The sequence below is a fragment of the Toxotes jaculatrix genome, chromosome 10 (genome assembly GCF_017976425.1).
Source record: "Toxotes jaculatrix isolate fToxJac2 chromosome 10, fToxJac2.pri, whole genome shotgun sequence".
NCBI lineage: Eukaryota > Metazoa > Chordata > Actinopteri > Toxotidae > Toxotes > Toxotes jaculatrix.
In genome coordinates, this window is record NC_054403.1 from 6260555 (window position 1) to 6272410 (window position 11856).

General features: G+C 41.4%; 1 non-coding gene across 1 annotated transcript; it reads right to left on the minus strand.

The window, feature by feature from the left end:
• Positions 1 to 8230: 8230 nt before the first annotated feature.
• trnaw-cca lies at positions 8231 to 8306 on the minus strand. Its single transcript has one exon. It is a non-coding gene; the product is annotated as a tRNA-Trp (tRNA).
• Between the last annotated feature and the right edge of the window lie 3550 nt (positions 8307 to 11856).

An 11856-nucleotide genomic window follows, 5' to 3' on the forward strand; every position in this document is an offset into this window, starting at 1 on the left:
ACACAGATAAAGATGTGAGCCACAGAGGAACTACAACCAGCCAAGTCTTTCTGTGGGCATTAGGACGTACACATGTAGTAGCCAAAGTGACTTGAGTCCATTTATAATATTTATTATAATGATAGTGGGAACAGTATTATTTTTGGTGCTGCCACTGAGGTAACTCTCATTATTATCTTGACAAAGCTCCAGTTTGTCCAAAGCTTCCTTTTAACAAGCGATGGCATCATTATCTTCAGTGTCAACTTTCATTGTTTCAGTAGCAGAGTTGAGAAACAACTCGTCACTTTTATACTCCATAGTTTTAATTTTTTCTTCTTGTGTGAAAGTGAAAAACAGTGTAGTTAATCACAGTGTGAGTTATTCACTCAACAATTACACATGATTTCTTTTCTAACTAAGATTAAATTGTATGACTGTTTTCTTCTTAGTGATTCAGGAGAAAGACCGCTGAACTCTGAAGCCAAATGAATACACCCCTCCCTTCAGTGCTCCTTCAGAAGCTCTGCCACACCAAATTATGGACGTACGTTGCCATGGCAATAACACAAACAACTGGGCAACAAACAAATGCGTGCTGAAGCCAAATACTTCACTAAACCTTGAAGTCTAAGCTGAGGAGTATCTGAGCCTATGAGATGAGAACATAGGCAGGACAAGTAATGTTACACAGGCAGAGACGCATGATTCCATGGGAACTAATGTGAAGTAATAAATTATTTTTATACCATGTTGGCAAGGTAATATATCCAATATTATGTTTTTGGACTTATCAGCCTAGATGTATTGCACGTTGCTGGAAACAATTCTGACCTTTTCCACCCCAAGAAAGTCAATTAACAGCAAAAGATTTATCCCTTTATTCATAGGTGTAGTTACAATATCAATCACTTTGCTAATTCATTTTCCAAAACACAGGTCTAAAGCAATTTACAAGGGATTAAATCAACACTCAGAACAACAAAATGAGGCATGAAATATGAAAGTAAGCCAAAATGTACGAAAAGAAGAAGAATACTTTTTGTAAAAAAAATATAAAATAAAATCATGTCTATAAATAGGAGTCTACAGAAGCTATAAGTTCCAAGCAACCTTTGAACAAGGCTTTTAAACTCTTAACAGGTCTAATGGAGCTAACAGATATGAATGTGAGCAGAAAGTATGTCATGGCATTAAGCATATATGTATATGAGAAAATATCAAGCAAGATATAAAGATTTCAGGGTGATAAGAGTGTTGGTGATAGTCTTTTTCTCTTTCTCCCTTTTTTCCCCATCCACAGCCTGTGTCCTGGAGCAGGACACTGAATCTGAAACTGCTCCCTCTTGAAAAGAATGTGTGTATAGAAGTACCACCTAAATGCCAAACTACCTGAAAAAAAGTATAAAATACATTTGAGAGAAACAATATCCCACTATCCAAAATGTCCCACCAAATAACCTCATCAATCATCTGAAAATTTCCTTCAGCCCCTTTAAGAAAATCATTGGCTTTCTGGGCAAAAGTCCCAGCTAATTCCACCATTCCCCTGGTGAGGAGGGGACCATTATTGGAATTATTCCCAGTGGACATGATCATAAATCCCAGTTTTCACACGTGGCCTTATAGAGAGATCACAGGAGGAGAGTTTTTACTATGAAAGTCATGCTTGTGAACTCAACCAATAAATGCATCTAATTGGCTGTCAAAATGTCACTGACGATCATTAAGGACTTTATTTGTTGACCCGAATGCCAGTCAGAGAGCTGAGTTCCCACTGAGAGAATGTGTATCCATAGAAATTTGAGAGATTATATGTCAGTGTGTGGTTGTGTATGTGTGTTCATCACCATCACCGCTTCATGCTCACAGCCAGTATTCCCTCACCTCCATCACCTCAAAGAGTGGTGGAAATGGAACCTGTCGCCTGGGTTTCCCCATTGATTTACAATTTGGACCAAAGTGCCAAAGATACAGACTGCGGGGCAGGCCCAGAAAAAATATACTCATCAGCAATTCCACTGCTGGGAGAGAAAGGTAGAAATATGCCAGTGCCCTGTATTGGCACAGCATGGACACTGTTAGAAAGCAAAAAAAAACTTAATGTCGTGCAGAATCATTGGAAAGATAAAAACACAGAATCATTAGAGAGATAATTGCAGTATAATTGTGTTGTGTTTTTTGGCAGAGTGGAAGACCCAAAAGCAGAACTCAGAGACAGGTGCAATAAAGTCAATTGCAGTTTATTGCCCATAGGAATAATGCTCTTAGCACTGGAGCAGGGCAGGTGGGGTAAGCCTGTAGACAAGCGCCAATAGGTTGAGGCGTGAGTCCAGGTAAGGTAAGGCAGAGGAGAGCAGGAACCCACGGGGGTCTAATGATGACAGAGACAGCACAGAGCGTGGTGAGAAGGCAGAGGTACAGGTGCTGATGGCCCTGGACCACAGCAGGAACAAGTACAGGCATGAGGGAAAATAACACTGGGAAAACATCTTGTGAGAGTCTGGGAAAAAGCAGAGTGAAGAACCAGTGTTAATATACTGCAGCCTGAGGGGGTGCGGCTGATGAGGTGATTGCAGACAGGTGAGCAGAAGTTTTGGCGGGAAACTGAAAGTAGGTCGACCATGCCCAGGTCTAGACACACACAGACAAGAAAACAGACAAACAGGGGACACACAGGAAACACTATTTGACCTGTCTGTCTGCCCAGTAGTTACAGCTACTGCGCGAGTAGTCTCAGCACCTGGTTTGGCAGCACCAAACCTGGTAACCTCTTAGTGATTTAGAGACTGTGACGCTGAACTGTACCCAACTGTTACTTGCCAGAAAATACACCAAGTATCTTCCCCTGTGATTTTTTTTCTTCATTTACTGCAAAGGTCATGTAATTTGATCACAAGCTACTAGAGCTACTAAATGAACTTTGTCTTAAGACTCTAAACAAAGCAGGAGCATGAATCAGCCTTTAGGTCAACATGGACCACCAAGTTCTTTAAATGCTCAGAGAAAGAGGGAAGTCCTCTATCAGCTGATGAAGATCATTTAATATGATCAAAAGCTCCAGAAGCTACAAAATGCTGTTAGTTATACATGTTCATAAGCATCTTGAAGATAACCAAGCTAGCTCTTTCCAGTCCTTTTAACTTCAGCTTTGCTCTTGAAGGCCCTGCTAACACATTATAAAAACACACACACACGATTCTAATATTTGGGCTGGTTAGACCTTCTCAGGAGAGGTCACCTTCAGGTGAGAGGGTGAAGCAACCCCTTCTTCACTCCCCTGTTAGCTTTGTTGCAGATCTTAGGGCAGGTCAAAATACACCTTAATCAGTCATATTACTACATGGAGTTTGGCGATCTGATGTTATTCCAGCAGAGGTCCACCTCTGTTCCAACTTAAACAAAGGTCTAATCACCACACCTACACCTACACAGGTGTGCAGCACCTTTAACACAAAGACATGAGATTGGTATCGATTCTCTAATCTCATTCTCAGAAAGAAATCGAAAGCGTATTTTCCAAAACGTTGTGCTATTCTGTTAGGTTCATGTGTATGGTATGAATGTTAAAGTGATGTAGTTGTAATCACTGTTGCAGAGTTTGGCTTCTTCATAGGGAAAAAATAGGAGACAAGATGGAACAACACGATGACATGTCACAGGTGTGATCAATTACACTGACCATGGCTGCATTCCATTCAGCTGTCCCTATTCCAGAATCCTGCTATCACTCCTGCTGGCTCACTGGTGTGGCTTAACATAAACTGGATGGATTTAATGTGACATCTGGATTGTTTGATAGCCAGAACTACTGTAACATGTGGATGCAGTTTACATTTCAAACTGGTTCATTCAGATTCACATCCTGGCCAGACTGTGCTGTGCTTTGCTTCAGGGAACTTGGGCAGTAGTTGAAGGATCACTGTACTGATTTTCTTGTCTGGCATTTTAGCCTAATTACTTTTCAAAAAACTAATTAGTAGCCTTTCGGTGAATGGGCGAACATGCTCTATATTTAGATTTACTCTTTTTTAACTTGCAGTGAGCACACTGTAAGCGTGTCGGCAGCTCCCACGGCTGCTCATGCCCATGGATTTGACACTATTGCTCTCCTGTGGTCGTTTTGTGTAACTGCGGCTGGTGGAGCGACAGGTATTTGATCTGAGGAGGGAACGGCTTGCATCCCTGTGAGCTTGTATACTGCTGCATAAAGCAAAGCCTGTGGATCATCCCCATTTCAACGGGCTCAGGCAAGCCAGCTGAAGCAACTAGGCAAGGCAGCCAATCACGCTCTGCTGTTTCTCTCTTAATTCAAATGGAAGATTTGACACTTCCTTCCTCAATTTGGTTCTCTGTCTTTTCTCTGTTTATGCAAATATCTTTCCTTCCCCCCTCACTCACTCTGTCACCCAGTCTTCCTTGTTTTTCTCCCTCACTCTTATAAAGTCTGGCTGCACACAAACCCAGGAAGCCCCCTGTGGATGAGAATACTGCTCACCAGAACACAAGCTTCATACACACACACACACACACACACACACACCACTGGCTGAGGATGCCATCTTATTGGATTGGGGTGGTATTGTTTAATCAAATGCCTCTTGGGGGGGCAAAAAGGGCAAATGTGGGAAATCACTTTCAGCCTCTCAGTATGATCACAAAAACGTCTTTTTCCAACAAATGCAACAAAACAGGCGGAAGAAAGACAAGGGTGGAGAGAGAAGGGGAGACTGAGAGGTGGAGAGAAGAAAATATGGAGGAAAGGAAAAGAAAGAGGAGATGAAGTAAGGCAAGGAGAAATGGATGAACTGAGGGAGAGAGGAGGGTTTTCATTGAGATTCAAGGGAAAGGCTGAGAGGAGTGAAAAAGAAAGCGAGACAGAGAAGGATAAGAGACAGAAAGACCAAGGGGAAGAATGCAGGGCAAGGATAGAGAGGCAATAAGAAAGTGGGAAGAAAACAGGAATAAGAAATAGAAGAAAAGAGGTGAAACAGAAAAAGAAATCTTAACAGATCTTAGCTGATTGTGGAAAACCTGAAAAGTTGTGCAGCCAAAATCTAAAAAGACCTGAGGGTAATTAGACCCAAAAGACCCTAATCAGCAATGGCAGCAGAGAGATACTCCGTCGATTAACAAGCTGCTACAGCAGTAGAGAAAGAATATAATAAAAATGCCCTAATAACAAATGTAAATGTTCTGCTTTCACTTCCTGCACCTACAATAAAACATTCTGTTGCTAATTGCAGACACAGAGCTGATAGTAATTTTCTAATCAACTAAATATCTGTGAATCTAATTCTGACAGGTAAATGTGATTTAGTAGCATAATTTATTTCCTAAAACATTTTCTCCTGATGATGACTCACCACCTTATCAGCTCTAATGTGGCGTACACTGGGATCCACGTGGGTATTGGACATGTTGACACATAGATTTCGGCTCAGTCCATGAGATGAGAGTATAATTTCAACCCGAGAGGTCCTCTAAGTGGCGGTTCAATATCCTCGAACAGGACATTGAACCCTAAATTGTTCACAGTGTGTGGGCAAAAAATGTGAGTCACTGTGGACAAATGTGTGTCCATGATGTAATGTGATATCAACTATATTGTGAGATCTGGATACTACAGGCCGTCAGCCACATGTATGTATTTGGCCTCATGTAAAATTTCAATAAACCAGTGTTTTTTTCCTAATTGGAGAAAGGCACTCTATCTGTACATGACTCCTATGAGGTCTGGACACTCGTGAATGTTGTTCGTAAACTGGCCAATGCCATATGTTCTCCTAAGTCACTCATATGAGGCGCTTAACAGCAAATCTGTGGTTTTTGTATGAGGCTCATTGTCAGGCCTGGAGATTTGAGGTTTCCAGAGAAATTCATTCATTCTTCTATACTGCTTGATCCGTCTGGGTCGCGGGGAGCTGGAGCCTATCCCAGCTGCCTATGGATGAGATGCAGGGTACACCCTGGACTGGTCACCAGTCAATCACAGGGCTGACACACAAAGACAGACAACCACTCACACCTAGGGGCGATTCAGAGTAGCTAATTAATCTAATGTGCATGGTTTTTTTGTGATTGTGGGAGGAAGCCGGAGTACCCGGAGAGAGCTCAGACCAGGGTTCGAACTTATATTGTAAATTGTAAATTTCCTAGTGATTGAAAAAGTACCCCAAGGTCAGTGTTTTCATTTCCATGGTTACATTAATGTAGAGTTCACAGAATCCACTGCATGATTCTTTATCAACAGACCCCTGAACTCTGTGCATCAGCTATAAATTTAAATGCTGTGGATTTTGTCCATGTGTATACAAGCCATCCTCTGTGACGCCTTCCCACCTGCGGTGTGCGTGTATTTGTCTTGTAGTATGAGTGAAGTTTGTCTGGGTCAGTGCTTTTTCCCCCTGCCCTTTCTTCCTCTCTCTCTCTGACCACCTGCTCATCATTGGAATCAACACACCTGCCTCTCATCAAGCAATCACCCTTTCGCTACCAGAACCCTGCACCGACAGCCTGCAGGATCGTTGTGCGATCTATGATTTGTCGACATGTAACTTCTAGTTCTTTTGCCTTTGCCTTGCCTTGCCTATTTGAAAGCTTTGCCTGTCTGCCAGCCCTGCCTTACACCTGTACACCTTTTCACCAGGATTACCTATCTGCCTCCCCACCACACAAGTCTACTAAGCCCACCAGCTGGCTCACATCCCCTGGATCCCCCCCTCACCTCAGCCCCAAACACCAGCCAGCCACAACATCTCATCATCTCTGCCTGTGTGTTAAAATAAAGACTTGTGTTACACCTTACTGTAGTCTGCATTGGGTTTCTTTCTTTCAATTCTGATCTAAAGTCCTTGCACTTGTTATAGAATGGATCTCTACTTTATATTGATGTTTACTATCTGTGCCTTTTACATGAACTCCTGTGTTTCCTTTCTCTGTTTTCCTGAACAGACTCAGTGAAAAGCCAGAAGTGACATCTGTACCTCTCTTCACCTTAAAATATAAAATGCACTTCCACCTTTCCATCTTCTGTCACCAAAATCGCTCCTTTGATCGCCAATCTCTCGTCCTCTATCTGTCCTTCCATTTGCCACGTAACAGGGCACAAAGTAGGTAATTCTGTCAAAGAAGCTGTACTGTCTCTTTCTTGCTGAGAACCCATTCAAGTTTTCTCCTGCAAGTTAGAAAGTGAATCAGGTCACCTGAATGGAAACTCTTAAGTTTTCACCAAATTTCTTTAACACTGCAAAGTTAAAAACATTTTCCACATTTATATAATGTAAAGAAGTGTTTCTCAACCTTAATATTAAAAGTAATGATTGTGCAACGTCTGTGAATGCTGTTTGTTAGGCAACCAGAGCATACCAGACTGCCTGTACAGTTTTTATCAATTCTATGGACAAAAAATAACCGATGTCACCCTGGGGTGACATGGGCTGACACGGTGATGTTTGTCTGTATATATCTGCTCATCAAAATGTGAAAAAATAGCATCTGTGCTCTTCCTTAACAGGTTAAAGGTGCTAGCCGTGACTATGTGGCCATTAGTTGGAGCATGAAAATATTGACAAATCAAACAGAAGCATTGTTAGCATATGAACATGGTTCTGCTGTACCTGAACATTGGTATCAGGCACTTGCTGGCATTGCTCTGCTGAACTTTATACCCGCCACTAATCAGTATTATAATATTAATAATGAACCCAGAGTGAATAGTCACCCAGCTAACTCACACTCGGATCTTTAGATTTAGTTTTCTAGCATAAAAAAATTCATGTTTGCCAAACTTGTGTGAAGCTGCAGCAAGCACTGCTCACTGTACGCTAGCTGACCAGTGTCATTAACCTAAATTCATGTTGCTCTGAATGAACTATTTTGCCTTAAAACTCTAAAACTTCATGTCAGGTGAGCAGAAACACAACTCTCGTGAAATCTAATTTTGCACCATGTCTGTTAAATGTTATGGGGAATTCATTCATAACACATTCACAATATTGACTTTTTTAGGTGGTAATGTGTCAGTGTTGTGTTTTTAATGCACTCTGCTGCTGCCAGTGGACAAACAATCACATAACACAGCTTTAACAGCATTGAATCATTGGCAGATCGAAACACAAAAGCAACGATGGAAAAGCTGCGTATGTCATCATCTGGGTCCAGGACTAGGTCGCAGGGGCAGCTCCTGCCCAATTCACAATGCACCAAAGTTCTATGGCACCTCCACAGGTGGTGAGCCCATGGGAGGTGGTGCCACCTGGAGTGGGATTCAAACCCACGACCCTGAGAAGTGGAGTCTCATGCTCTACCAACTGAGCTAACCTGGCAGCAAGCTGTGTATGTTTCCTTGATTTGTAGAGCGGTATTGTGTTGTAACTTGAGCAGTATTTCGTGTCATAGTGCAGACTGTCAATTTATTTTACAATCTCGAAATTCTGAATGAATGAAATGATGAGTTTAAACACAGACAAATGTGTTTCATGCTTAACTCTAAGTCATCAAACTTGAGTAAAAATTTCTATTGCACATAAAAACTTTAGGTAATGTGCCCCTCTGTCTCTGTCCTGTGTCCATCATGCAGGGCGCATTAACCCAGAGAGAGCAACCATAGCTATGAAACAGTGGGGAAGATCTGACTCAGACAGAGAGGCCCCATGTATTTATCTATATAATTACCACTGTCTCTTCTCTCTGTCTGTCTCTCTGGGTGTCTCTTTTCATCACCATCTAACATGCAACCCTCTTCCCTCTCTCCTCTCATCCTGTCTACAATCTGAACTACTTCTTTTGTCCCTGTACTCTCTTGTTTTCTCCCTGCCATCATTCCCTCTCTTCTCCCTCTTCACTTCACTCTTTCATTCTCTCATTGCTCTCAGTGACTAGTTGCAAGCTGCAATCAGACAGCAGGATCTGCCCCTTGTGACTCTGTCTGGCTGCCTGGCAAACTGTCTGTCTGTCTGTTATTCTGTGTGCCTTTTTAAAAAGCCTATCATTCACAGTTCAAAGTCTCTCTGCCTCTGTCTACTTCTCTGTTATCTCTCAGTCTTTCTGCCAGCTAGCTGTCTGTACAATGAGATAGGTATAAAATCTAATTCACCCCGCTGAAACATGTATTAACTAGTTCCCAGTAGAAAGGCTTGACTCTAATCCACAGGCTGTTAGGATGGCAATGGGCTGTGTTAGTGTTTTAGCAGGGGTGTGTTCTGTGTTGGAGGAAAGAAAGACAAACACACTTGCCAAGAAAGCTGCCCTATTTACTGTCACCTTCAGCACTTTATATCATACTGAAAATGTTCAAGTTTATGCTTTGTTCTATCTTATCAAACGAGAGAATTTAGTATATGTAATTTATTATCTGTTAAGACTTTTCTAAAGCGAAAATGCCAACCTTTCACTGGTTCTTCTTCTTAAATTATAAGGACCTGCTGTTCCTCTCTGCTTGATATCATCGCAGAGCGAATGTCTTTGGACTTTGGGCTGATGCACCTGACAAAACGATTTGAAAATGTCACCTTGGGTCCTGGGAACTTGTGAAAGCCAAAAACTGAACATGATAACCTTCTTGAAAGAAGGACTTTCCATGTTTTAGGCACAGTACAACATCAGTTCAACTCTGTACAAATTTCAATGAAATGTAGCAGTTTTTGTGTGCACTGAGTTATGTATATGTTAAGATTGTCCCATACAGAAAATACCCCCTAAAAAAACTAAAGGAGCAGGAGTTCTGATTTGTGTTCTTATTTGAGCAGCCATCACGTTCATGTTCATTCAGAGAGGATCATTTCATACTGAATGAGCCTCAGCTCTCTATGTGGAATAGATTATATCCTTCTTTTCCTTGTGCTGTCAGGCCTCCACTTGGATGTCAGCACTAGCACAAACATTTTGACAGGATTACTTTACACGCAAACGCTTTGTACACTGACCCGTAATGCACTTTCAGACAAGAAAAAGCAGGGTTTACTGAGAAGCCTCAGCAGCGGAGGAACATCTTTGTTGCCTCTGTCGAGTTTACTCTCTAAGTACAGTATGTGTTAAGCTGGTAAAGGCGTTTTACTGATGTGAACACTGTCACAGAGCTTTGTGTGTTTTTTTTTTTTCTAAATTCATGAAAATGAGAGAAAACTCTGGATTTCCCACAGGCGATGATGAGTTAATTGGAGAATTTGCCAGATAGCTGGTTATCAGCGACTTAGCATATTAGCTGTCTGGCTGTCTTCAACTCCGATCAAGTTTTTAAAAGTATGTTCAGTGCTGATTAAGAATAATTATGTTCACTGTTGTATGTTCATTTTTTGTAGAGGCAGCTAATGGTTTGCCCCCAAAATGACAGGTCGGGAGGAGAAAAACGCAGAGTCCCACTTAATATGTTTTTGTCATGATAGACGGGCAGGAAACTCTCAAAAAAATGTCTCCAAATCTTTGTCCAATTAAGAGACTGAATGTGCAAGAGGCCCGCTAAGACTTAAGTACGACTGATAGTGGTGCTCTTTGTGATCAGATTAGATTAAACTGTTATGATCCTCATGGGCAAATTGAGTTGCAGCAGCAGATGAAAACAAATACGGCAAATGGGAAAGCATTAAAAATAATGCATGTGACAGTCTCAGCACCACAGTGTAACATGCAATGAATAAATAAAAGCATAGTAGTGGGAAACGTGAGAAAACTGCAGATTCACAACGTGCAAAGTACCAGCCCCTGACAGGACGTGGTGCTGTTTAGTCACTGTGAAGTTTACTTTAAATTGATAGCAAATACATGGAACATCTCCAAAAAAAGAAAAGAAGCAGGAAACGTGTATTTCTGTGGAAAATACATACCCTGTTTGAGTGGCATTAAAGGGAAACTGCGCCGATTTTACACATCAAAGTCTGTTTACAGGGAATACCACTGCATAAGTGAAACAGTTGTGGCTTGATCCACAGGAAGCCACGTGCAGTCAGATAAATTGCTTTTTGGTGACATTACTTGAGTCAATGCATCTGTTAGGTCTGAAGACGACAAGTTTAAAATGACAGAAAAAGTCTCAGCGTGCTCTTCAGAACTGATTGAGGTTAGTGGCTCAAGGCTACATTAGCATAACACACCCAAATCTCCGAGTGAACTATCAGCGTTCAAGTTTTAGAATACATCAACAATACTTAGTCTTTACCTCTCATGAGGAAAATACCACAGTTTGCCCAAAGTCCATGGGTGGAAACAAAAGCAATTGATCTCAAGCTTACAATACAGCTTGACAATACAATAATGGCTTAAAGCTTCTCTATTCAACATTTTTACATCAATGGTGGGCCAAATTATTCTGTGTTTCATTCATGATACACCATGACAAAACTTATACACAATTCTGCATGTGTTTCAGCTCTGAGGAGCTTTTTAATGTCTTTCAGCTCATTGTTTTGGTTTTATGGGGGCACAACTTTACTGTTTCGGTTCTGCCTCTCCTTGCTCGTCACAGTCGTGCCTAAATGCAGGCAGCATTTTCACTGAAATCTCTTACAGACTCGTTATACACTGAAGGCATTGTACTCTGTGTACACACGTTTCAGCGTTCTCAGTCTCATACACTGTTTGTTTAAAATTGCAGCTATTAACAAGCTCTCAGGTTCCTCTCGTCTCAGGCTGTTATCACCATTACCTCCTGGTGTTCAGCTGGTTTGTTTTGTGGATATAGTCTATCTGTATGAACCTGGAGCCCCTCAATCATTTGAATGCTCAACACCTCATAAAGGCAGTTTATGTTGCTTGTTTTGTTTTTAATCTCATTTGATTAAATAACTTCCAGGAAATACACGAGGGTTTTTGTTGAAGCTCAAGTCACAACTGCTTAATGTACATTTATATTTCTACATATATTCAGCCATGCTGTACATT